Below are 23,688 nucleotides of genomic sequence, written 5' to 3'. Positions count from 1 at the left end.
AGTAGTGTAAGAAGATAAGAATGCTTCCCAGGACACTTGTGTGTTTGAGTGAAAGAAAATCACTGAATGATTAAATCTCTCTCAAGAAAAGTGGAAACTTTCTAAGAACTTGTTAATGTAATTATGTGTGTGGAGTAGTGCAGGCATACTGTGTGTTAAGGCCTTTAAATTAAAAGATTATGTAATACAGATTTTTTTAAGGATGTTACTAATAGACTAACTACTAACACACTAAACTTTCTAATAGTTACTTATTAATGTTTCTATAAATCAGTTAATTCAGTGGTTAAGAGCAAGTAAGACGCTAAAAAGTACATTTTGAAAACCAATAATATAGGTTGAAAGGGAAAATAATTCTATTTCTGTCAGCCATTATGAGGCTGCTCTGAAAATAATACCTCCTGTTTTATTATGTTGGCCCACGACATCAGAGGTGGATGTTGGTGGTATGGCAGTAGAGGTTGAACACTGCCACCAGCATTCCTTTACAGTTTGTTGCCGTGTGACAGATGGCAGCAGAGGGGCAGTCTGACAACATGGCGTCTGGCATGGAAGTGCATATGAAGCAAAGATGCGTCACTGAATTCCTCCCTGCGGAAAAAATGGCACCCACTGACAGTCATCAATGCTTGATGAACAATTATGGAGACCAGCAGTGGCTGTGAGCACAGTGAGGCGGTGGAAGGTGCACTTCAGCTCTGGCAACAGCCACAGTGGGTCACCTCCACTAGTGCAGATTTTTATGAGTGCAGAATGCAATTCTTGTTCATTGTTGGCAAAAATGCATAGCTAATGGTGGTAACTAAGTTGAAAAACAGTGTTTTGTAGCTGAAAATGTGCTCTATAAATTTGTGTGATTGAACTCTTTGTATCAGTTGTAGTTTCCACCGAAATAAATAGGAGGCATTACTTTCAGAGTGACCTATATATTTTACACTGAAGTTACTCTATTTCCTTATAAGTATTTTCTTTTAATGTGAAAGTAACCAGGCTGTAGATTTAGGTCTGTACTATCTGGGAGGAGGAGTGTGCTGGGTGGTCTGTTTACACTGCAGAGTGGTGTGGCAAATTGTATGTTGTGACAGTGCCATGGAGGTGCAGCCCTCAAGTAACGCTTGCTTCAAGTGGAAGGAAGAGCTACTGGAGAAAAGTGATGCTTTGCCTCACTATAGTAGCATTTTCTGGCACAACTGTAATGTATTTTCAGAGCTACAGGCTGGCAAACAGACCTATCTGTGTTCAGATAGTAAATACCATATGGCCACTGAGGCCTGCTTTGAGAACTTCCTTCTCTTGCAGATTTTAACTCACCTCCAGGGAAATCTCCCAAAATAGGTAGGAGTAAAAGGAGTGAAAGGAGAAGGTGTACCCAAACACTACCACGCTTGCACTGTTTGCTGGTGTGATTGCTTATGCAATTTACAGCTGCCTTGAGGTTGCTTTTCCTTGTGACAAGGATTTTCAGATCAGTTTTCAGCCCACACTGGAAGTGCTGTTGGTCGGGACCTCCCCTTGGAGCCCTCAGTGACCTTCTCATGTCATGCTCCCAGTTGCTGCAGTAAACCTGTGAGTTCAGTGCTGATGAAAGGTGGTCTGCTGACAGCTCTGGAAATGTATGCTAAATGTGCAGCCAGACAGGAATACTAGAGGCCTACTGGCTTCTCCTGCACTACCGACCTGCGGGTGGCCTCACACAGGACCAGGCTGATGCTGACTCCTGTTTAATCCTTGGCCTTGCTGGGGCCACTGGCAAACCACTAATTAGTACCACCTGTAGAGGCTTCCTCTGATGTATATCAACAACTCTGATTGCCAGTCCCATTGCAGCTGCTGGTGGGCAGGCCTTGCTGTTGCTGCTGAGCTGTGTGAGTACTTCAGCATGGAAGTTCTCAGTGCAAGACCCCTGAACAACCAGGCTCTCTGGGATGGAAAGTAATCTGTAACAAGAGAACCAAGTCACTGAAACAAAAAGGCAAGAAGATTCTGAATTCTCTGCAGCTCTCTGAAGAGATGTGCATAGAAAAGAGAAGCCTGCTACTACAAATTCTGTTCTGACACAGCTGTGAGGCTGTCTCCAGGCCATCTCTCTCAGGTCTTGAAATCATGGAATCATAGAATCACCAAGGTTGGAAAAGATCTCCAAGATCATCCAGTCCAACCATCCACCTATCACCAATATTTCCCACTAAACCATGTCTCTCAACACAACATCTAAACGTCCTTGAACACCTCCAGGGTTGGTGACTCCACCACCTCCCTGGGCAGCCTGTTCCAGCACCTGACCGCTCTTTTGGTGAAGCAGTATTTCCTAACGTCCAGCCTGAACCTCCCCTGGCACAACTTGAGGCCATTCCCACTCGTCCCATTGCTAGTTACATGGGAGAAGAGGCCCACCCCCACTTTGCCACAACCTCCCTTCAGGTAGTTGTAGAGAGCGATAAGGTCTCCCCTGAGCCTCCTCTTCTCAAAAGATGTTCTGTGCTTGGGGCGGCAGTGCCAGAAAAGAGTTGGTGGGAGAGGTGTACGTGAAGTGTTTAATCTGAGTATCTGAAGTAAGGAAAGAATTTGAACTAGACAAGGGATAAGGGAATGGGAGAGCAGTAAAGTGTGAAACAAATTGTGGTTGAAAAAATCCATCCTTAAATTGTTTTGACAGCCTTGTGGCTCTCTTCCTTGGACTCTAAGGGTATGAAGTACTCATGAGTCCAGCAGCAGTAATCTGGGATTTTTCCCAGGTGGTTTCCCAACTGGATTGGCTTTGTTTACCATCCTACTAGAGTTCCCATACAGTGCTCTTTCCGTAGGTGATGTGGTTCCCAATGCACATCAATTTTTGTATCCTATGTTAGTGCCTGGAAATGCACAAGACCAGCTTTAAATATATGTATTTTTTTGCACTGGATGTGGTTGCTGGGTTTGAGACCTGTACTGTTCTCTGATGCTGTGCGGGTAAGTGAGGCTTTCTGCTGTCTAAATGGGAGCTATGAGAATGCCAGATGCCCATGAGAGATCGTGAAAAAGGGCAGAAATTCAGAATAAAAATACCTAATTGGAGCTTTGGAATAAGCCTGAAGTGCATGTGGGATGGCAGTAGGGAGAGAAGAAATTAAACGGATATTTGACTTTCCCTGTCATAATATTTTATGGAAGACTTAAGTGCAAGATGAAAAGGTTTTAACACTTGAGCAGTTCTATTTTCTGTAGTCAGTTTGTTCTATATTCAACAATACTCTTTCTCTGCATCCACATAACTTAACAGAGGTCAATAAAGAAAGAAAGAAGTGCAGAAATAATTGAGAAGCACTCCACTGAGGAACAACAAGGGAGGTTTTTTTTTATTTTATTTTTCTCTCTGAAGCAAAGATAAAGCTAAGTAATTTTCTATTAGAGGCTGGAATCAACATAGGAACATTAAGGAAATAAATCACGTTTTCTTTTGAATCTTCTCGCTGTGCTTCCACTATCTCTAGGCAATAACAAGAAAAAAGTAGCAGTCATGTTCTCATTCTGCCATTCGGGCACATGGCTAAAAAAATTCTGGCAGAAGCTCACAACCTTTCCTTTTCTACTTTATTTCTACCTGCTAGTAACAAGAATCTAAAAATGCAGCTGTTGCTTGTATTTATTACCTGCTGATTATCCTTGTTAAATTTACCTCTATCATATTCATTGAAGTACCTTCCACTGCCACTTTGGTGTGGCTAAGGTAAGACGCGGTGCAATTCTTGTTCTCTGCCAGAATAGGTAAGCACATATACAGCAGGTCTTTTTATTGGAAAAATACTTGTTTGCTGAAATATAAATTATTTGTGTTAAATGGTGTTTTTATTAGATTTCTGATTATGAAGAAAGAGAGAAAGAGAGGGAGGAGAGGAGGAAGGAGGGAGAGAGTGAGAGAGAGGAAGGGAGCGGGAGAGAGAGGGAGAGAGAGGAAGGAGAGGGAGAGAGCATAGACTATAAACTTCTCCACAGATGCTAGAGAGATGCTTAATGATTCAGATGAAATGACATGTCAGAACCTTTTCCTGGTGTTGCTGAGTAGCAGCTGCTTAATAAAGGCTAAAGCAAGAGAGCATGCTGTCCTTTGCCCGGAATACTTTCTTTCTTCCTAGCAAGCTGTTGCTTCAGGGCTTCCTGAGGCAGAGTTTGTATCTGGGTCACTGTGTTCGATAACCACTGATGGACTGATCCTTTCTCAACTTGTCAAAATTTTCTTACTCTGGAGCTTCTTCTTCGGAAATGAGCAAATGTAGGACTTCTGATTATGTTTATAGGAGAGATGCTTCTATTTCTACAGGAATCCCAAAGCATTCAAGCCTTTTCAAGCTGCAAGTAAGCCCCTCTGACTAGACACCCAGCTATGTCCAAGGAGTATTCTCATTACTTGTTTTACATTGGAGAGGGTGGGAAGTCCTTGAATGCAAACAGTGAATGAATGAATTGCATATATCAAGGAGGAACAGACTGCCAGCTCCTCACACTGAAGAATTCTTGCCTTGCATTTGTACTAACAGGAACGAGGCTGAGGGAAGGTGTTGGTGTGTCTTGTTCATTTGGAAAAAAATTCCCCCTGCCAATGTGTGTGCGTGCCCATAGCACGTTCCCCTCTGCTATAACCACTTCCAGGATTCACGTGAGATGTTCTGCCTGTTCACTCTGTGGGTGGCAAGGTGGACTCGATCTCTTGGAGAGACTCAGGGCTCTCTGCCCACTACAGCCTTATGCAGCATGTGTGTTTCTATATGGACTGACTTTCATAGGGAATGTTTTCTTTACGCTGGCAAAGGGCCAAAAAAATACTGTGTAAGCAGAGCTGTATATTTAGATGTGAATCTCCTACAGTTAGGTAAAAGATAGTTGCTTGTGTGTAGATGAGAAATCGTGCTTTGTTGTTTTTAAACAACTACTTTATTGACCAGTTCCAAAGGAAAGTTGCTGTGTTTCTGTCCCTGCTCACCTGCCCTAACATGTACTCTGTATGTGATCTGCTTTGTTTGTTTCCATACCTGTACTGAGTGCTTCTGTGCCAGTCCTGGATTTAAAGCCCAAATGCAGCTTTATACAAAACCAGATCTAATGTAAAGGACATAAAGTAACCATTAGGCAAATAGCAGAGCACTACTAATTCCCATAGCATAACTGAGATGCTGTCAACATGACTGATGCCAGTAACATGAAGAAAGATGCAGCACAACAATCTCAGCTGCTAAAAGCTGTGCTCCTAACAAGGAGCATGTGAGAGACAGGCTGGGAAGCTGCTGTTGCCTGCGCTCTCTCTGTGCCTGGCCCCTTGTTCAGAGCTTGTGAGTCACTTCCTCTCTTCCCTGAAGAGAAGCTCTTCAGAAAATGGCATACCAGGGTGCTGTGTTTATTGACTTTCAGAATTAAACTGTTTCGTGTACCAGAAGAGATACTTTTCCCCTAACTGCTCACTCCATAGATTCTCCCTGGGTGTTGAAAGTCAAACAGTTTTTCCTCTGACTTAGGTCTTGCTGAGGATTCAAAAGCCTCATGCCAAATTTTACTTCTGGAGGTGCTGTGAATGCCTCTAGAGCATGGCTGCCATCTCCCTGGGCCCCTTTCTTGTGTGGTGCAAGCGGACTACTCAGCATCAGCTCCCCTGACACACACGGACAAAGGCAAAGGGAGTTTGTAGCTGCCTCTTCCTGCAGAATGGAGTTTGACTTCCATCTTGGAGGAGGCGATCAGCCACAGTGACGGGCAAGCAGCTGGGGGAGGAAACGTCACTCTGTTTGGCTTTTGAGTATGTTCTGCCCATGCTCAGTGAAACATGGACTTACCCAGGAGGCAGTCTGTGGATCTGAAAGGCCGTGTGCCAAGCATTGCCATGGAACTGTGTACTCCTGACATCAGTTAGTCATCCCAAAATCATGGTAGGTTATCTGAAGGGCTGGTTATCTGAGTGTTTTTTTAATTATTATTTTTATTTTTTTTGAGGGGAGACTGGGTGCTGGGGAAGGCCCCCAGGGTGTGTGCTCTGCAAGGGTCACTCTGCAAAGCGCTTCATGCTCTTTGCATACCACCAGCTGTGGAGCTGTTGCGTTGCTTCCATAACAACCAGCTGATGTTATCAACATGAAATTGACTTAACTTTAAGAACAAGCAGATGTAGAAACAGCTGTGGGGTCTCTAACCCAAGACTGGGTCAGCGCTCTGCCATCCCTCACCCAGGTCCCATGCTGTGATGGGAGTGGACTGAACAATAGCAGTATGGTTCTCGCTGTAGCTAGTAGTTTAACCACAAATATTACTGATATACAAAGTGCCAGTCTGTTAGGGTTGTCTGTGTTCTACTTCTCTTATGCTTGTTTCAAATACTGCCTGACAGCGCTCAGGAGCTTTGCGTGTAATAACCACCAACAGAGTATTGAAAACATCCCTCTGTGTGTATGGAAAATAGAGAATCTGAAAGTGTTTCCCTAGGAAAAGTTAATTTATGTGTGCTTTTCAGTACTCTCTGCAGCTAAATAACTTCTCGGTCTGATTCACCAGCGTATTAAAGCTGTTCTTTAGCACGCTTGAAATACAAAATGGCTTTATAGTAGATCAAGTAATCACTGGAGAGTATCTACTGGAGTTGGTGCATCTCATTCCTGGTAAAGTTACCATGGTAGCACTCATGGCATTTACTTTTTTAGGCTGTAATTGGGGATGTACCCAGTGACAGATCCAGCATCAGCTATCTGCTTCTCAGGATTTTCTGCACCTTCAGTGTTCTTCTGGGCCTGTCAGTTGCCCTGACTTTTAGTGGGGACTGATACAGAGCTCCATGAGACTATAATAAAAAACCTTCCTTATATATCACTCATGTCTTTTGAATTTGTCTTCTGTCGAATGTTCCATGGCTGAATTAAAGAGTTGGGATTTTTTTCTTATCCATAAGCTTCCATTTAAAATTATGATAACTAGCCATTAGAAGTGAACTGTCACCTCAGCTTTTAATGCAATTTAGTTTAACAAATTTTCACTATCCTTCAATTCTCGAAGCATGCGTGTATATACATACATTATTAATTTTCGTATTGACTCTAGTAAGTCTGAGTGCAACTCCCATGAGCAGGTTTCAGTTTGACTTGCAGAGCTGAGCCCAGTCAGTAATGTATGGAAACAGAACGCAGGTGTTCTAGGTTATTTTCATCCATTCTAACATTTCTGCTTTTAGCTGTAAGTTAATGTGAGTAACATTCCTCATATGCAATGAGTTTACGTCATGCAATGCAAGGAAATGTAACGTGTAACAGGTTATGGCACGGCTGAGACAGTTACAGTGTTCGGAGGCTGGAGTCTTAACACCAACGGCACCGTGCATCTTGCATGTTGTAAATGATCTTCCCACTGGAGAGGGGGAGGCATTTGTTTTAAGCAGCAGTGTAAAACAGCCCCATTCTTATAAATCAGCATTTTTGCCCCAGACTACAAAAAATACCACAATAAATTCTGGAGGCTGTCTTTTAGAACATTGTTAGTGTCTAGAATCAGTCAGTAACAGCATTCTCCTGCTCATAAAGTTCAGTAAATGACTTCTTTCAGACAGAAAGGATCATAAATTTTGACCAGGATGCATGACTGCAGAAAGACTTCAGTAAATTAAAATCTCAGGATAAGCAATGTTTTATTTTTGGAGAAAATGGAGAAAAAATTCTGTAGATGCTTTCCTTTGTTCCTTGATTTTGAGCTTTGCAGTACTTCATGCAGTGACACTGAAGAATAATCATACCTTTTGTTTTCCCCATATTTTTAAATCAAAGGATGAATGTGGTGTGCAAACACCATAGCTGCCGTGGTCAACCTCTCTGGGAGAGTTAAGAGTATGCTCCTGCTGTTCAAACTGCTAAACCAAGGTACAGGCTCTGTCATTCTCTATGGTTGTCACTAGTCAGTGCTGGCATGTACAACCAGGAGTGGCTTGAACTGGCAAGATCAGTGAGTGTGAGGCTTTCAATAAGGCTGTCTGCTTGCTGCTGTCACCCCCAGGCCACTTACTCTCCCACTGGTGTGTACTATGCTTGATCTGAAGTCGGACTGGTTTGATATTTTCTTGTGTGTGCACTTTGGGGGCCTGACCAAATTCTGTTCTGACTGGATGCTGAATCCCTTACAATATTTTAATTCACTGAAAGGCTCATGTGTTGCTTTAATACAAGTGTAGATCATACTGGACCAACAGCTTCTTGGTATTGGGTGTTTTCAATGTGCTCGTCAAAAGACTTGCTATTTTTAGTTCTTCTGAAGGCATTGGCTCTAATTTTAGCTATTTCTTTCCTGTGCACTGAATGGGAAGTTAGAGTTGAGAGTTTGAAACTTGGCATCAACATGTATTCTCTTGTCCCTGTACTTGGGGATAACCAGGAGCATGCATGGCTCATAACATATCAAAGAGCACTTTCAAAGCTGTTTGTTCTGCTTTCTCTGCCTGTGGGTCTTTGGAAGCAGGTCATTACATTACATATTGAGCTGTAGTGCTCTGCTTGTCCCCTTTGCACCCCTTTTTACCATTCTGTTTCATTCTGGGTAGAGTGGAGCAAAGCATTCTTGGTAGAATTGGGCCCAGTATTATCCGTACTCTGAAGAGCAGTAGAGTGAAGCTTGACATAATTTGATCCTGATTCTTTCTGGAGCTGTTGAACTGCTGTTCCTCAAACATATAAGAGGCATTCTGACTCCAGCTGTAGCTGTAGCTCCATGGTGGTGCATCTTTTTTTTCCCCAGTGTTTCTCCTGCAGGTTGGAGAAAACCACACATCTTTACAGTTCACAGTGGCAATTTTGGTTGTCTGAAACTTCAGATCTAAGCACTATTAAACCTGTAGAATTCCTTACCTGAGGTTTACTGCCACCTGGTTTAGTCAGTTGATGCTTTGGTTTTTGAGGTCAAGTATTTTCATATGAAGACAAAACCAATATTTCTGGTTTTCCAGACAATGCTAACACTTACTCCACTATTTCTTGGAACAGTGTCCAGTTAGAATAAACACAGGGACAAGCTATGTTGTCTTAAAACAGGTAAGTAGAATAGAATCATATAATGGCTTTTGTTGGAAGGGATCTCAAAGATCATCTAGTTCCAACTCCTCTGCCATGGGCAGTGCTGCCAACTGCTAGATCTGGCAGTTTGCTCAGGGCCCCATCTAGCCTGGCCTTGAGCATCACCAGGGATGGGGCATCCACAGCCTCTCTGGGCAGCCTGTGCCAGCACCTCACCACTCTCTCTATGAAAAACTTCCCCCTGACACCCAATCTAAATCTCCCTTTCTTTAGTTTAAAACCAGTCCCCCTTGTCCTGTCACTATTTACCTGTGTAAAAAGTTGATTTCTCTCCTGTTTATAATCTCCCTTCAAAAACTGGAAGGCCATAATTTTCTTTGATGTTGTCCTGAAACTAGAATAAATCCTTCAGACTGGCAGAGGTAGTTGTTTTTTTGTTTACAGAGGAAATAATGAAGGCCATCATAATTGATACTTGATGTTGCTTTCCTAGTTGTACAGCTCATTAATCTGCTCAAATCCTGTGTTGATGGGAAAACAGTGAAAGAAGAAATGAAATCAAAATAAATGTTACATAGTTAAAAGCCTTCTGCATTATAAGGGAAACATAGTACTAATACTGTGTATCTGGATAGATTAGAAGAATCAAATTGTTGGAAGAAAGTGTTTCTGGTAAAATGCACTGCGATCTTAAGGTGAATCCAAACAAATGTACATGCATGTGGATTACTCCCTAAATGCTTTCCAGGCTTGTTTTTAATGAGTGTTTTGTCTCCCACAGACGCTGCTAATAGAGAGAAATTTGGAGCTGCTACTTCTCTCCCACCATGCTATGTGTTTGGCATTTGCCAGCTGAGATGTGATGATTCATATAATCAGTGTTGGTGTTTTATTTCCACTTTGATAGTTATACAGCTTATGTTGCTTGACAAGTCCCTCATGTATGTATGTTTGTTATTTATTGCAGTTTCAGAAGCTGCAAATGAGATTACACGCTGACCAAGTCATGCTGGAACAAGTACAACAGGAGAACCAGTGCCTGAATCAGCAAGTTGCCCATCTGACGGCTGCATTTATGGCACTGCAGAAAATGGTGAGATCAATATAACAATAATAGAGGTTGTTTGAAAGTTTGAGGCTTGGAAGCAGTTGAAACCACTGTTTGATTTTATAAAGTTGAGGTTTTGTACAGGCATGTTTTCTTCTGCATGCTTCAGAACATAATTCACTGTGTGACTAACATAATGCTATTTACTTGAATGCATTAGGAAAAGAGCGCCTGGTGTTCAGTCACATGTATTTTTGGAAAGCTTTCAAATGCAATATTGCTATAACTGTCTTGTAGAGACATACCTAGAATAATTCAGAGGAAAGCTGGAAAACTACAATGGGGTGAATTTTTTCCCTGTAAAAAGGAGTTGAGGCCTGATATGGTTTCATCCTTTAAGGGGAGATTATTATGCAGTTATTTAAAACAGTGGAGGCATTTGATCCTTTCGTGGCTGGAGGAGGGAAAAGGCTTTTGCTGTAGGCAGTAAGATATCTTCTGCTCTTTATGACTGCTGTTTCAATAAATTGCATTCTGGTAAATTTCACACGGTAAGAATATAATACATTTGTTTGGCGCCATGTAAGCCTATGAAAACACTGTGGCTGAATTCTCCATAAGTGCTTATGGGTGCTAATAGCTTTCATTACCTCTTGACATAAACGCGAGCTACAAAATGTATCAAGGCTGGTTATGTTGCATAAAGGGGCAGCAGTTCTCTTCCCTCCTCCCTTCCCAAAACAAGAGACTGCTTTCAGTCAGGTTACTGCATGGATAATATGTTCTCAGAATGAATTCCTTTATCAATAGAATGGTTAATAAGGATGAAATGTCATCTGGGAAAAGAAATACAGGTAAAGAAATGGAGAGAAGAGGAGGAAGTGGTGTAATTCCTCCTTTTATCCAAGAGATCTGCATCATTTACCTAGCATACAGCATGTTTGAATAAAATTACCTTATTCTTAGTGAGAGGGATTTAAACTGTATCTCCCACCCCCAAGAATTTTCTATGTGCCAAACTGCTCTGGGGCATTGTTCATCTTTCTGAATTTAAGATCCCTAGAGATGACTCTGTCCTCTTGTTATTTATATAAAGGGTAAATGTGGCAAATCACTTCAAGGATACTTTTCATAATATAAGAGGAATCATTCTCTGGATGAGCTTCCCTTTTGACCACACAGGGCACTTAAATAACTCGTGCGGGAGAGGTCGAGCTAAGTGAGGAGGCATTTATTTCCTGTCTTCCCAGTCCAGTGAGAATAGCTTCTAGTGGAGGTTACCAAGGATGTTGTCATGTCTTAGGCACCTAGTTTTGATGCTTAATGTCAGATTGTGCAAAAATGTGTTTTTGTTTTGTTTTGTTTTGTTTTCCTTAAAAGTGGGTTAAAACATTAAGTATAATTTAAAAGATACCTTTTATCTCGGTCTGGGCAAGATCAAAGACATCCTGAAATTACACTGATAGCTGTGGAACAAATGAAGTGCTGTTTGTCTCTTTGGAAGTAATAATGCAGCTGAGAGTTTTTGATCCTATCGGACCAAAGTTTTCTCTCTTTGCTACCAGTAAAGTTATGCTCAGGGTATTGAATCCCAGATGAGTATTGCTATGCTGCACATATTGGATTTCTGTGAAGAAGAAACAAAGAGGCTAATATTTAATCGTATCTGTTTTAGACCAAGATGCATCTGGAAAACTAGAGCAATTTAATCCTGTAAATGGAAAAGATTGCTGGAATCTTCTCAAACTTACTGCACCTGTATTTGTTAATAAATAAATAACTCACCCTTGAAAAATGTCTTAAACTTTTTTGGTGCAAGAAATATACATATATATATATTTACATGACTTCCTGGGTCTTTATATGAAGTTTGTTAAATCTAAGTTTTTAAATTGTGTCTGTTTCCAAGAGTAGTCCTGCAGTGGTGTCAGCAATTGCACCTGTAGCTCTCACTCATGGTTTGTTAGCAGCTGTACCCAGATGCCCATCAGGTCTACTGTTGCTATCCTAAATTGTACAGCCAGGAAATGAGACCTCTGATACTGTGCCTGGCTTTACTGGTAAAATACTCAAGTGTTCCAGGTAGGTTAGAGCAGATTGAAGAAAAACAAGCTGAGCTCCCTCCAGGATCCTGCTGAGAACCCCACACACCCTTCCTGAGCTTCTAGAAGTAATCAAAAGCAATGAAAGGCTGATCCCTGGGCTGCTCTGCTTGGGCAGTGCAGTGTCTTTTCAAAAGATTGATTTGCTAATCAAAGGCTGTTGCAGAGGCCACTGGAAAAATATCAAGGAAAAGTAATTTTCACTAGACTTCTGTGTAGTGCCATTCGACTGAAGGAATGAACATTAAAGGAACTGTGATGTCAGTAGTATTTGCAAATGCATATGCTTCATATTTTTTAATGATATCTTTGCTCGTTCTCTGCTAGAGAATCTTCTGTTCTCCCACGGATTTCTTCTATACTGAACAGTACTTGGCGGAGGAGCTGGCCAGTACTTGGTGCAGAAGGTCATTGCTTTGGTCACTGTATGCTGATGGACTCCTCACCTCTGTGAGATGACCTTAGCCCCTGTCACAGAACCCAGACGTGCACCAGCAGCCTGACGCAGGAGGGAGGGCTTCTCACCTGTGCTGGAGCTGCCTCCATGCTACACACAGTGCACTATGTGATCTGTCCTTCTTTTCCAGCTTCAGTCTAGTTAAAATACATCAGACTGGCCACACAACCTCTTTCTTTTTCCTGCTGAGCCCTGTGACAGTGGGTCTGTGGTCTGGACTCAGCTCTACTGAGCACTATTTGTGCTGCTGCGGACCAAATCTTCTGCCAGGCTGTGCGATGCCTATGAAGGACAGACGCAGAAGAAATTTCATGCAGAAGGACATTAAAACCTCTCGTTCAAAAATCTCAAACAGACATTTAAAAATTATTCCATATTAAACACTGCAGTATTAGCAGAAACATCCCTTCCAACTGAGGGTTTGTGGTAGGAGAATGGCAACTCTCCTGTTGTCACCTTCTCTTCAGAGAAGATCATATAGGAAATCCTGTTCTTGCTGATTGTGTTTGCAAATCTCTCTTCCCCGGGACATCGCAACAAGGTGAGGAAGAAGGCACTGAGACATCCATCTCAGCCTTGATCCTGCCTGGGTGGGGTTAATGAGTTCTGGGTTATACCCACAGGGAGCAGCATCTTGGTGAGCATTTGTTAACATTGAAACATGAGTGCTGGCGAACAACTGCAAAAAGGACTCCTCAGAGTGTGTGGAGAAAAGCTTGAGGGATGCTGACTCAGGTAAACTCTGAGGCAAAATAAATGAGACTTGTGGGAAGCTTGATTAAACTGTTGATAAGTTTTTGTGCTAGTGGGAGGGATTTTTCTATATTGAGAAGAGTGAACTCAAAAAGATGAGGGCAGGATTTTCCCGGGCACTCTCAAAGGTTAAACTTGAGTCTTCTGACTGCATCTTAGTATGATTCCGTGGATAGTCTAACATCATGGTTCAGATTCCTTTATAATGTTATGATCTCTAAAATAATTAGTCATCTTTATTATTTTCCAATTTAGAATGTGGTGTTTTAATATGTGTATAGCCGAATCAGTGTAAATATCTAGAACAGAGTTACCCAACAAACCAGTAATTAGTTGAGTCAAAGAGAAGTACCTTTTAAGCCAACAGAATAGAAGTTAGTTTTGAGATATGATGAATACTCTATTGCAGGTGAAGGACTGCACTAGGTTAGGGCACAGCAGCGTGTGGTAAAATAACTTGTGTTGGCAAAGATGTGGGTGCATTCTTCTGTCAGCAAATGTGATCCCAGACCACTTACGTCCATTTTCTGCTGAAAACACCATATAGACATCACAGAAGATCACTTACTGCATACACCTCGATTTATGGCAAGAAAGCCCTTTAATTTTCCAGAATGGATTTCCTCGCTTCCTCAGAGCAGTGCCTCTGGAAAAACTGATACGGTACAAACTTCATACAATCCTGATGAAAGCATAAGGATTTCTAAAGCAGCATGTAGTCTGCGTGGATTAAAGTACTGAAATAATTGTTTTAGTGTGTTGCTGTTAGGAAAAGATTTTCACGGGAACTCAGTCCCCTCATTTGGGAAAGGAACGTGAGATCTCAGTGAGGCTCCTCGTAGGGTTTTGTCTTGCTGTAAGTACAGGAAACACATGTACAATCTTCTTCAGGATATTCATTTGAATGAAATTGGGTTTAACCCTTTCCTCCCTCTTCCTTTTTTTTTTAAGGCTTACATCATGTTGGCTTTGGTGCCTTGTTTCTCTTGTGGCTGAGGTAGTTTGCTTTTGCCAAATGTTAATCTAGTATAGGTGCTGTTTTTGAAAATGTTGTGGTGCAAAGATGCATTTGAAGCATCTATAAGGCATATTTGCACTTCAATTTGTGTTTTGGGGTTTGAAGCTGTAGTCCTTAAGACTATCATAAAACTGTCTTTTGAGGTAGTGACGCTTGGTAGATTTTCACTGCACTTCTATTGTTATCTAATAGACCTTGTGTGTGTGCAGATGACTGCTTTTCCTCATTCCTTAGCAAGGACTAAATCTGGGGAAAGGGGGGGAAGCAGTCACAAGTGTTTTGTGCACTGACAAGCTTCATGTATGTAAGGAGCTGATGTTTGACATGAACCTTTGGAAATTATCTATGCATGCTTTCCTTCTACTTTTCTTCTGTGGCATGTTTCTGGATATGTATTTGTCTTCTTGTAAAGCATGTCAGCAGAGTAGCTGATAGGGTCACTCCCCAGATGTTACCTTTCAGGTGAGTAGATGTGGCAGTGTTCACAGCAGTAGATGACAAAAGCAAAACACCTTTTGAGAAGTTCCTCTGTAATGGTGCCCAAAGCTTTCTCAAGGGAAAGAAATGAATGTCTGAATAAACCCCTTCCTGCTTTAAGGACAGTCCTGGAGACCTCAGTCAGACAAGCTCCTTCAAGCTGGCTAAGTCAGTGGTTTGGCTAAATTGGTTTGTGAGCAGTGGGACATGGTGAAATGCATAGATCAGCCAGCAAGTGAGAGAGGACTGCAGTTACTACTAACATTCCTTTGTGATGATAGTCTAGATGCAATTAAGTTAGTAAGAGGTGATTTGCAAATTTTTTGTTCAGTTTAGTGCATTGTAACATAGCTGTCACCACTTTGCACTCTTTGGCTTGGCAAGGTGAGCTTCTAGTCCGTCTTGTCTGACTTTTGTAAATGATAAACTGTCTCCCAAAATTAATACCAATATGTCATATCATCTTCTTAATTAATGTGAAGATTAATCTTAAGTTTTACCTGTCTCACCAAGCACTTGCAAGCATACTACTGCTTTCTTACATCCCAAGGCTGAGGTATTACATATTCATAATGACAAAGCAGAAACAAATCTCAGATGTGGATGCTCCCCTGTATCCTGTTTCTGCCACACTACTTAGAACATCATTTAAGATTGGTCTTTAAGAACTAGACATGCAGCACCGAGGAAACCTGCAATATAAAACCAAGTAGCTGGCAGAACAAGTGAAATGTAGAGCACATCTCCTACGTGCCATGCGATGACAAACACAATCATCTTTAGATCCGAACAAGAGGATGTATGTCTGTCACAGATGCAATGACTTCATTTTGTTGTGGATTTTTTTCCCAGCAGCAAAGGATTTTAAAATATTCCAGGAATTTACCTTATTTTCTGAGGTGTGGTACAAATATCATGAGAAATAACTCCTGCTTAGTAAATATTTTTTATAGAATTGTGGTCATAAAATTGAATTCTTCAGCTGCAGTCACAGTGAGTTGTCGAACTAAGACATAACGTGCAGTGAAATACTGTGGAGTGCTACATTGTGCAGGGTAGACCTCACGTTACTGTTTGGATCTCACTGAAAGAAAATACCTCCATCTTATCCACACTTCCATCTGGTGAGGGGACTAATTTTACCCTGTGGAAAATCAACAGCACGCTCTCTCTGTTTTTTGTATGCCCTACTGGCAGACAAATACTTGGAAGGAAAATCAGAGCTGCTCTGAATGAAGAAACTCTTGCAGGGTAAAATTAGAGTACAAGTCACAGGAACACTTCTTTTTTGTGTGTCTCAACGCAGGCTGCACATGTAGCCTTGACATCCTTCATTTGCTATAGCACTGAGCTGAGGTGATTTGGTGCAGGTCAGGACTGATAGTCCCCTCTGTTACTGTCTTATTCTCTACTGACAGGCAAGATGGGAGAGCAGTTCAGGGTAGTTGGTTACACCCTACATGGTGGTCAGGATGTACAGTAAAATTCTGTGCTAGCCACACACAAGGAGAATTAACACTTCTGTCTTTGGAGGTTAATGTTAAAAATGGGCAAGACAAATCACTTTGATACAAGTGAGCCAAGAGGGAGGAGCCAGGAGGTTTCATTTGTCTTTTTAAGCAATCATAGGAATAAAGCAAGAAGCCAATAGCTGCTTCCATGCTCTGCTGCCCTCTTGCAACATAACACCACATGCACTTCCTTTCTTGCACTCTCCAAGCAGTGGCTCAGTGACTTTCTCAGTGCTGGAGAGCTCAGTTCTCAGATGAATGTCTACTCCGTGGGTGTTCTTGTCTGGCTCTGGCATCCAGAATGTGTGACAGCTATTGTTGCAGCTGGGACTTTTTTTTTGAGTGGAGCCAATGTCACTGACGTATACTTCTGCATGCAGACCAGATTTGGATTTTAAAACCTCTTCAGAAGCATCTCAGCCACAAATGTTGCATTGACTGTGCTTGCTTATCTGAGATGAGGTCTACACTGACAAACTTTCAGCAGAAATCACTCTGGAGTAATCAGAGAGCATGAGAGAATGTGCAGGCTCACAGAACTTTCTGTTCACTTTGCATATTGTAAGAAAAGGTGAAAAGAGTGATGAGAGCTGCTAGGAATTTTTTAATAAAGTTTTTTTGGCAAAACATAAGGTTCTGTCAAGAAATACTTCTTTTCACAGTATGTTATTTTTCTGTTGCTAACAGCACTGCACCTTCCAAAACGAGTTTCCTAAAGGTGGAGAGCTTTTAACTTACAGAAAAACTTTCTGATGAACTGGAAGCTTGTGCATGCGTATACATGTGCGTGAAACTTGCACCTCCCAACCAGCTTTAATGAATGCAGTGCTCGTCTCTTTTATTCCACTGTGTGGGATCTGTACTGATGCTGGTACTTTTTTTCTATAAAGGAATCTGCAGCCCCGAGGAGAGGACAGAAAGGACTATGGGTTAAGCTTCTCGGATCCTGGTCAATGTTCCTTCTAATCAAAAGCCAGACTTTGATGGCAAATAGATTTTTTGTAGTGTGACATTAGCACCCAGTGGCGCTGCTTATTACAGAAAGAGATGAAATTAGTTAAGAGTACATGAAGTCAGCTGAAAAGTAATACTTGAGATCCTGTTGTATTTACTTCTATGACTTTTGGATTAAGTGGTTTACATTCATAAAAAACAGAATGTCAGACTCTTCCAGTCTGAGGTGATTTTTGGGGAGGAAAACATTCACCTGGCTACCAAAATCCTTTTGCTAGGGCTTGGCTTTAACTGCTGAGTGTTCTAGCCCCTCTGGAACACATTTTTCTCCTCTTTTTTTTTGTACTGAGTAGGAGGAAGCTGTCTCTCCGAACTAAACAGGCTACTGCAAGGCTTGCATGATAGTTACAGAATTAAACTCTCTCCAACATGCATATACTCAGTGAAGCTATTCTGTCTTTGGGGTGAGTTATTGCTCATTTTAAAGGGTGTATATTCATTTGTGTGCATATGCATGGGTGTGGGGAAGAAGAACGGGCAGGTGAAAGATGAAATTATTCAACAGAAGCATTTGCCTTGCATTATAAATATGGATCACAACTTAAGGAGCCTGAGGACATAGTATATTCATCTTCTGCTTGAATATCTAATTTTAATCAAAGACTTGCCCAAAAGCCCTTAGAAAAGATAAGCACTGACATTTAAAGTACTTATGACGTATACATTGTCTGTGTGCAGATACAGTGGGCAAAAGGACCCAAGACAAGAGGATGCTGAACTGAAACAAAGCCAAGTCAGCCTTTTTCCAAATAGGGAAACTTTATTTTCATGCATTAGAAAATGCCTATAGGTAAGGGAAGGATACATTTAGCATAAATGTCAAATCATTTAGTTGAAAGGATAATCTATTGAAGCATGAGTGTTGACACTGGGGAGCGGGTTGACAGGAGGCATAGATTGTGTTCACTGCCCTGGCACTGGCTTTAGGCAAACTGCTTAATCTCTTCCTGCCCACCTCCTGTTTGGCTTGTGCCTGTTCATCCTGGTGAGCTTTCCTGGAGAACAGGCACACAGTTGTGTAACTGCAGATGGGGTCCATGTGACAGCTGTGTCCAGACTGCTGCCTTTGCCTTGGCAGAGACGTGTATGAAGTTCAGCAGACATACACCTCATCCTACATTGTCCTATACATGCTCACTGTATTCCCAGCTCTGCTAGCCATAGCACTGAAGTATGCACATGAAGTATGTGTAGAGAAAAGATGCTCAAAATGGCAATCCATGCTGCTGGAGAGGCAGAACTATAGCACATGCGACTATACAGCATTCCACAGTGAGGACTCAATTACATAGCAAGCCTTTAGGATGTCCCATAATTAAAAATGAGTACTGGGTGGAGTTAATCAACTATCTTGTGCCTTTCTTTCTATTTAGTCCTTTGTGATAACTGGCTACATGTGCCTCACTGTGATAAAATAATGTGTTTTATTCCTTTGGCAGTTCTGAATTTAATGATCTAACTTGTTTCTAAACAAATCTTTTCCCAGTGGTGAAAGAAGGGTTTCCACAATACAGTGCCTCTGAAATACCAGGGAGAGCTTGCCCATGATCTCAGATGATGTCATATATATGACATCAAGCTACATCTTGTGGGCCTTCAGGTGGTGTCTTGCAGACACTTACTCACACAGTTCACCTAGTTGCTTGAGTCATTTTACCATTTAACCCAAGCCATGGTTCTGCACTGAAGCAGAGCACCTGAGTGGCTGTTTGTGGGACCAGATTAATGCTTATCTCATTATTGTGAATATGAGACTTTGCACTCCACCTGCTGGGATATGCAATAAGCCCAACTTCTACTTTAGAAAGAAAGATGAGTGTGGTGGGGGTGCACTGTCTTGTGGTAGCTCAGTGAATGAATAACCATCTCTTCTTTCTTGCCTTTGGCTGTGGAAAGCCATGCAGGAAGCTAGACTGTAGAGCAGATGAATGTTCATGTGTAAGGAAAAGGATCAACTTATGGAGCATGAGACCTAATAAATGAAGTGGACATTCTTCTCTCCAAAGAAACTATTTTTCTGGAAATTTAGTTTTTTTTAGCTAATATCATCAGTACCTTTTCCTATGCTAAGATGCATCATATGCTACAGTACACACTGTACATTTGTCTATGGTATTTTACGCAAGTCTTATTTCAGTGGTAAATCTTACATGTTAAGAGTCTCCTTATATTTGAATTTCTGTTTGAAATCGTTCAGAGCAAACTAGACTAACTGTTTCCTGAAGAAGCTAATAGAAACTGTGACACAAATGCTCAGTGATGTTACTCAGGCAAAAGATTGAAACTGTCAAGGAACAATTAGACATTTCCCCGAGGGAGCAGGCATACTACTGGAGAATGAAATTTGATGAGACACATAACCTTTACTCTTTCCCAAGAAAAGACTAACTAACTTCTTTCTTTTTTCCTACTAGTTATGAGGTAAGAAAGCAAAACTATAAATCAGAGCATGCAAGACATTTACTGAAGATTGTTTAGTGCTAGATGAAGAATAGTGTAAGGCTGTGTTTGGATAGCCAGGCAAACAGAACTACATTCCCAAAAGGGTTACACTTCCAAGGCATGTTGTACTGGGGCATTCTATCATTGATAAACTGTTCACAAGCCTGGAGCGATGCAATAAGCTGGTTATTAATATTTAGCATCTTGGTAAGTATGGGAGTACAAGCCTGCTGCCTTCTAACCTGCAAGTTATTCTGCTTGTGGACAGAAACCAGGATACCAACAGACTGGGGCATCTTTGGCTTTGCTTCAGTATTCCGTTCAACACACTGCGCTGAATCCTGTAAGCTAGGAGAACTGGCATAGCCACTGCAGAAAAATATGCAAATGTTTTTCTCATCCTACAAAAATAAACTGTGGTTCCAGTAGCAGGGATTTCATAAACTGTGTCCTTTGTGTGTAAGGTTTACTAAATCTCTCTATTTCTATCTCTTTCTTGTTTAATATATTTAAATAGAGAGCTTTAAAGCAGTTAAGATACAAGGAAACAAAAAAGCCAGTGTTACAGGAGCCAGTTGTCTACCTGAGGGCATAAACATTAAAAAAAAAAATAAAATCCTTCCTATCGTGCAAAGCAGATAGTGAAATAAATAAGCTAAAATTTGGAGAAGTTTCCCCTTCTGTGGACGACAGTCCTCACTTTGTCAGCACAGTTTCCTCTACAACTTACAGGTCTGTCATGTATCTTAACAATTAAGGCTGAGTTTGGCAATAGTTCCTCTATTAACTTTCCTTTCCCGAGCATCTGTAGATGAGAGGCAAAGTACAGAGCCAACAAAGAGCTGCCACATTTTTTCATGTGGCAGAGCCTTTGTCAATACTAAAATACATTTCTGAGCCAACTTTCTCTAAGTGAGAGGCAAAGAGGACAATGAAGGCCAGTTGTTGGAGGAGGAGTAGGATATCTGAGGTACGATCTCAGTTCTACTGGCCTATGCCTTGGTAAACATATGTGGGACAGTTTACAAAACAGGAAGAAAGAATCTCCTTCTTGTGCACTTTGGGATCTACAGATAAGAAGTGCTTCATAAGAGGAAAATGGTGTTGTTAGATGTTGCTTGGAGTTTATGTGGATGCCAACTGAACTGCTGATACAGATGCTCTGGCTTTTTCTCCAGACATGTTGACAGCTGGGTGTGTATGGTATTACAACAATGTCCTTAATTGTGGGTTAGGAAGCTCCAAGACAGAGGTGGTGCTAGCTGTCAGTGAGGTGATTGACACTGTGACTTAAAGGAAGATGAAAGATGCTGCACTGCTGCCAGAGTGCAAACACTTAATGAGTGTTTTGGAGGGTTTCTCTTTGAGCTCATTAAGTTAGCCTAACTGGACAATATGCATGAAAAGCATTGTTAGCAAAGCTGTTTCTCATCTGAACTTGCCCAAATTTTTCTGGCTATGGCCAGATGTTGGACTGAATTTCACCTGAAGTGATCATCTCCTGTTCGTTTGTGAAATGAGGTGTTAATATCAGAGACCTTACCCAAAATAGAAGCGCCAGTTTGATAGGAAATTGAGCTTGCTTTATTCTATGATGTTACTATTATCCCAGTAATATATTTTGTTGCTGCTCCAGTACTACTCTCTATTAATGACCATAGTACTTTCTTCACAGTTCTATGTTTCTTATGTAGCACCATGGGGATATCTGAGATAAGGACTGAGCCCAGAGCAGTTCACATGCTCTGAAGACATGAGGGGCTTTCCATAGATTCCTTGTTTTACAGGTCATTTCAAGCTCTCTGTCCCTATTCCTGTAGCACTGGTAGTGAATCTTGCCAGGAGACCATATAAGAAAAGAGTATTTTTAGTGGTTTAAGTTATACTCTAAACCCCTGTCCTTTTGGAAAAGCATGGGAGTAGACCCATGCATCTAGCTTTCACCTTGTGCTCATTCATAGATGCGCCTGTGGCCAACACACCTGTGGAGCTGTCTGTGCTCTGGAAGCTGTACCGTGTGCAGTGGCTTTGCCTAATCTGTCTCCTCACCAGCTGTATCTGGCACATTGGGTGTAGAAGGCATGGGTGACCTGAGATCAAAGACTTGCCATCCTTCTTTTTCAGACTAGTATGTCAGCATCTTGCTGTTAACTATGCACCCATCTCATCACCTGGGATGCTGCATACTCGGAGAAGAAAGGCTTTGGACATCTGTTTGAAGCTAGAGGAAAAGTATTTTTAATTGTTAATAAATATAAAGTGATTTTAATTACTACTTGTTCTTCATCTGGTTGCATCATATAAGACCCTAACTTGGTAAGCAAATCACTCAACCAACTGTCCTAGTACCAGTGCCTGGATAGAATATAGAGACCTATGCACGGACAAAACACAGCTGAGGTGTTCTCAGCTTCCCTGAAACAAGGGGTTTGGCTACATCCCTGCAGGCATCAGTGCAACTTTTAGTTAAGACTGTTCTTCATTCAATGAATGAATGAGTAGAAGGTATGTGGGATTGGCTGTTACAATTTGGATATGTGCCAGCTTTTTGGGAGGTACCACTGTGACCACCACTGTGAAAATCACCACTGTGAAAATCACCACTGTGATTTTTCCTTGTTACTAGTTTCTGAGACAGTGTAGATGCTCAGGTGGAATACTTGCCCCTTGAACCTGGCAGGGAAGAGTGGAGAGTTTGGGATGTAGTGGTTTTAAATTTTACAACTGGGCTGGAAAAACAAGAGCAGTCAGCTTACTTGGGACTATCTACCATACAGCTGTTTGTGTGGGGCACCAGCTGCCATTTCTCACCTTGCTTATAATAGGCTTTGTACAGTAGTGTAAGAAGAAAGCTCCACATGCACTAGTTGTGACACGCCTTAGATGGTTATCTGCAGCATGAGAGTTCTGTTTTTGTGATGATTCTCATGAAAACAGATGTGCTTTAGGAACTGAATGATTTAGAGTGACATAAGCATAACCCCATTATGTACATCACTGGAAAATTTCTTCAAGTTTTCACTCAGCATAAGCTATTTACATGCTTAAATCTCCTAACTGAAAATGGTTTCCCCTTTTTATCCATATTCTCTTTTTATTCCTGCCAGATGCCAAAGAAGTACAAGCTCAAACAAAATGATAGTTATTTTTTAGGACAGCAAGCATATTTTCTAACCGATCTTAGCCCTGAGCTTATGTATCAAATGCAAGCACCCTCAGTGGGTAAAAAGGAGAAGGTTCAAGTTTAAATCTGACTTGGAAATTTGGCTCCTCTGTTAATGAAATAATTCCATTTCTTTCAAGCCTTCAACTTCATTTTGGGGCAAAGTTTGGCTCAAAGGAAGGATCTTCCTTTTGTTCAGGTTGCCAAAGGCTATGGGGTACTTTGTCCAACTTCTGCAGCATAGATAATGGAGTGCTTCCTGGCATGATGGGAGCATTTTGCACTGAAATATGCAAGAATGGAAGGATGGGTCTCTGGAGATGTGCATGGTCTCTCCTCTCTTGTGATGTGCTATAGCTTGCAACTTCTGGTCTTTTGTACTTAAGGTCTTAGTTTTTCATGAGCTGCTACCTAGGATTTTCCAGTCTGAAGTAGTGGAATGGGTATTTTATGGCTTTCTAGAAGGCTAAATATATCCATAAGTAAATAGATTATGAGTTTTTTGATATAAATTGTTGAGATCTGCTGTCCTTTTTAGGCTATCAGTTACTGATGAGATCCCACAAGCACATTCCAAGTTTCACATCTAGTTCTCAAGAGGTTTATGCTACATCACAAGGTTGCTGGTTTTGCCTCAGTCTCTGTGGGCCTTGGCACTTACAAAAGTACCCAAGTGAATCCTCCTTTATATCAGCAGT

The 23,688-nt window shown here is 41.4% G+C and overlaps 1 long non-coding RNA gene across 3 annotated transcripts in view; it reads left to right on the top strand.

Moving 5' to 3' along the window:
- The window catches only part of LOC110396403, a 73,189-nt gene that overhangs the window by 31,146 nt on the left and 18,355 nt on the right, over positions 1-23,688 (top strand). For 2 of the 3 annotated variants that reach the window (XR_002436950.1, XR_002436951.1), the window contains one exon: positions 9,973-10,098. This is a non-coding gene — a long non-coding RNA (uncharacterized LOC110396403). Of the gene's footprint in view, positions 1-9,972; positions 10,099-12,482; positions 16,844-23,688 lie in introns of those variants that run through there. The other variant, XR_002436952.1, reaches the window with a different exon arrangement.

Source organism: Numida meleagris, chromosome 1 (genome assembly GCF_002078875.1).
Source record: "Numida meleagris isolate 19003 breed g44 Domestic line chromosome 1, NumMel1.0, whole genome shotgun sequence".
In the NCBI taxonomy this organism is placed as follows: Eukaryota; Metazoa; Chordata; class Aves; order Galliformes; family Numididae; genus Numida; species Numida meleagris.
The sequence above is the reverse complement of the archived record's forward strand: the minus strand, read 5'-3'. Positions and strand labels throughout refer to the sequence as shown.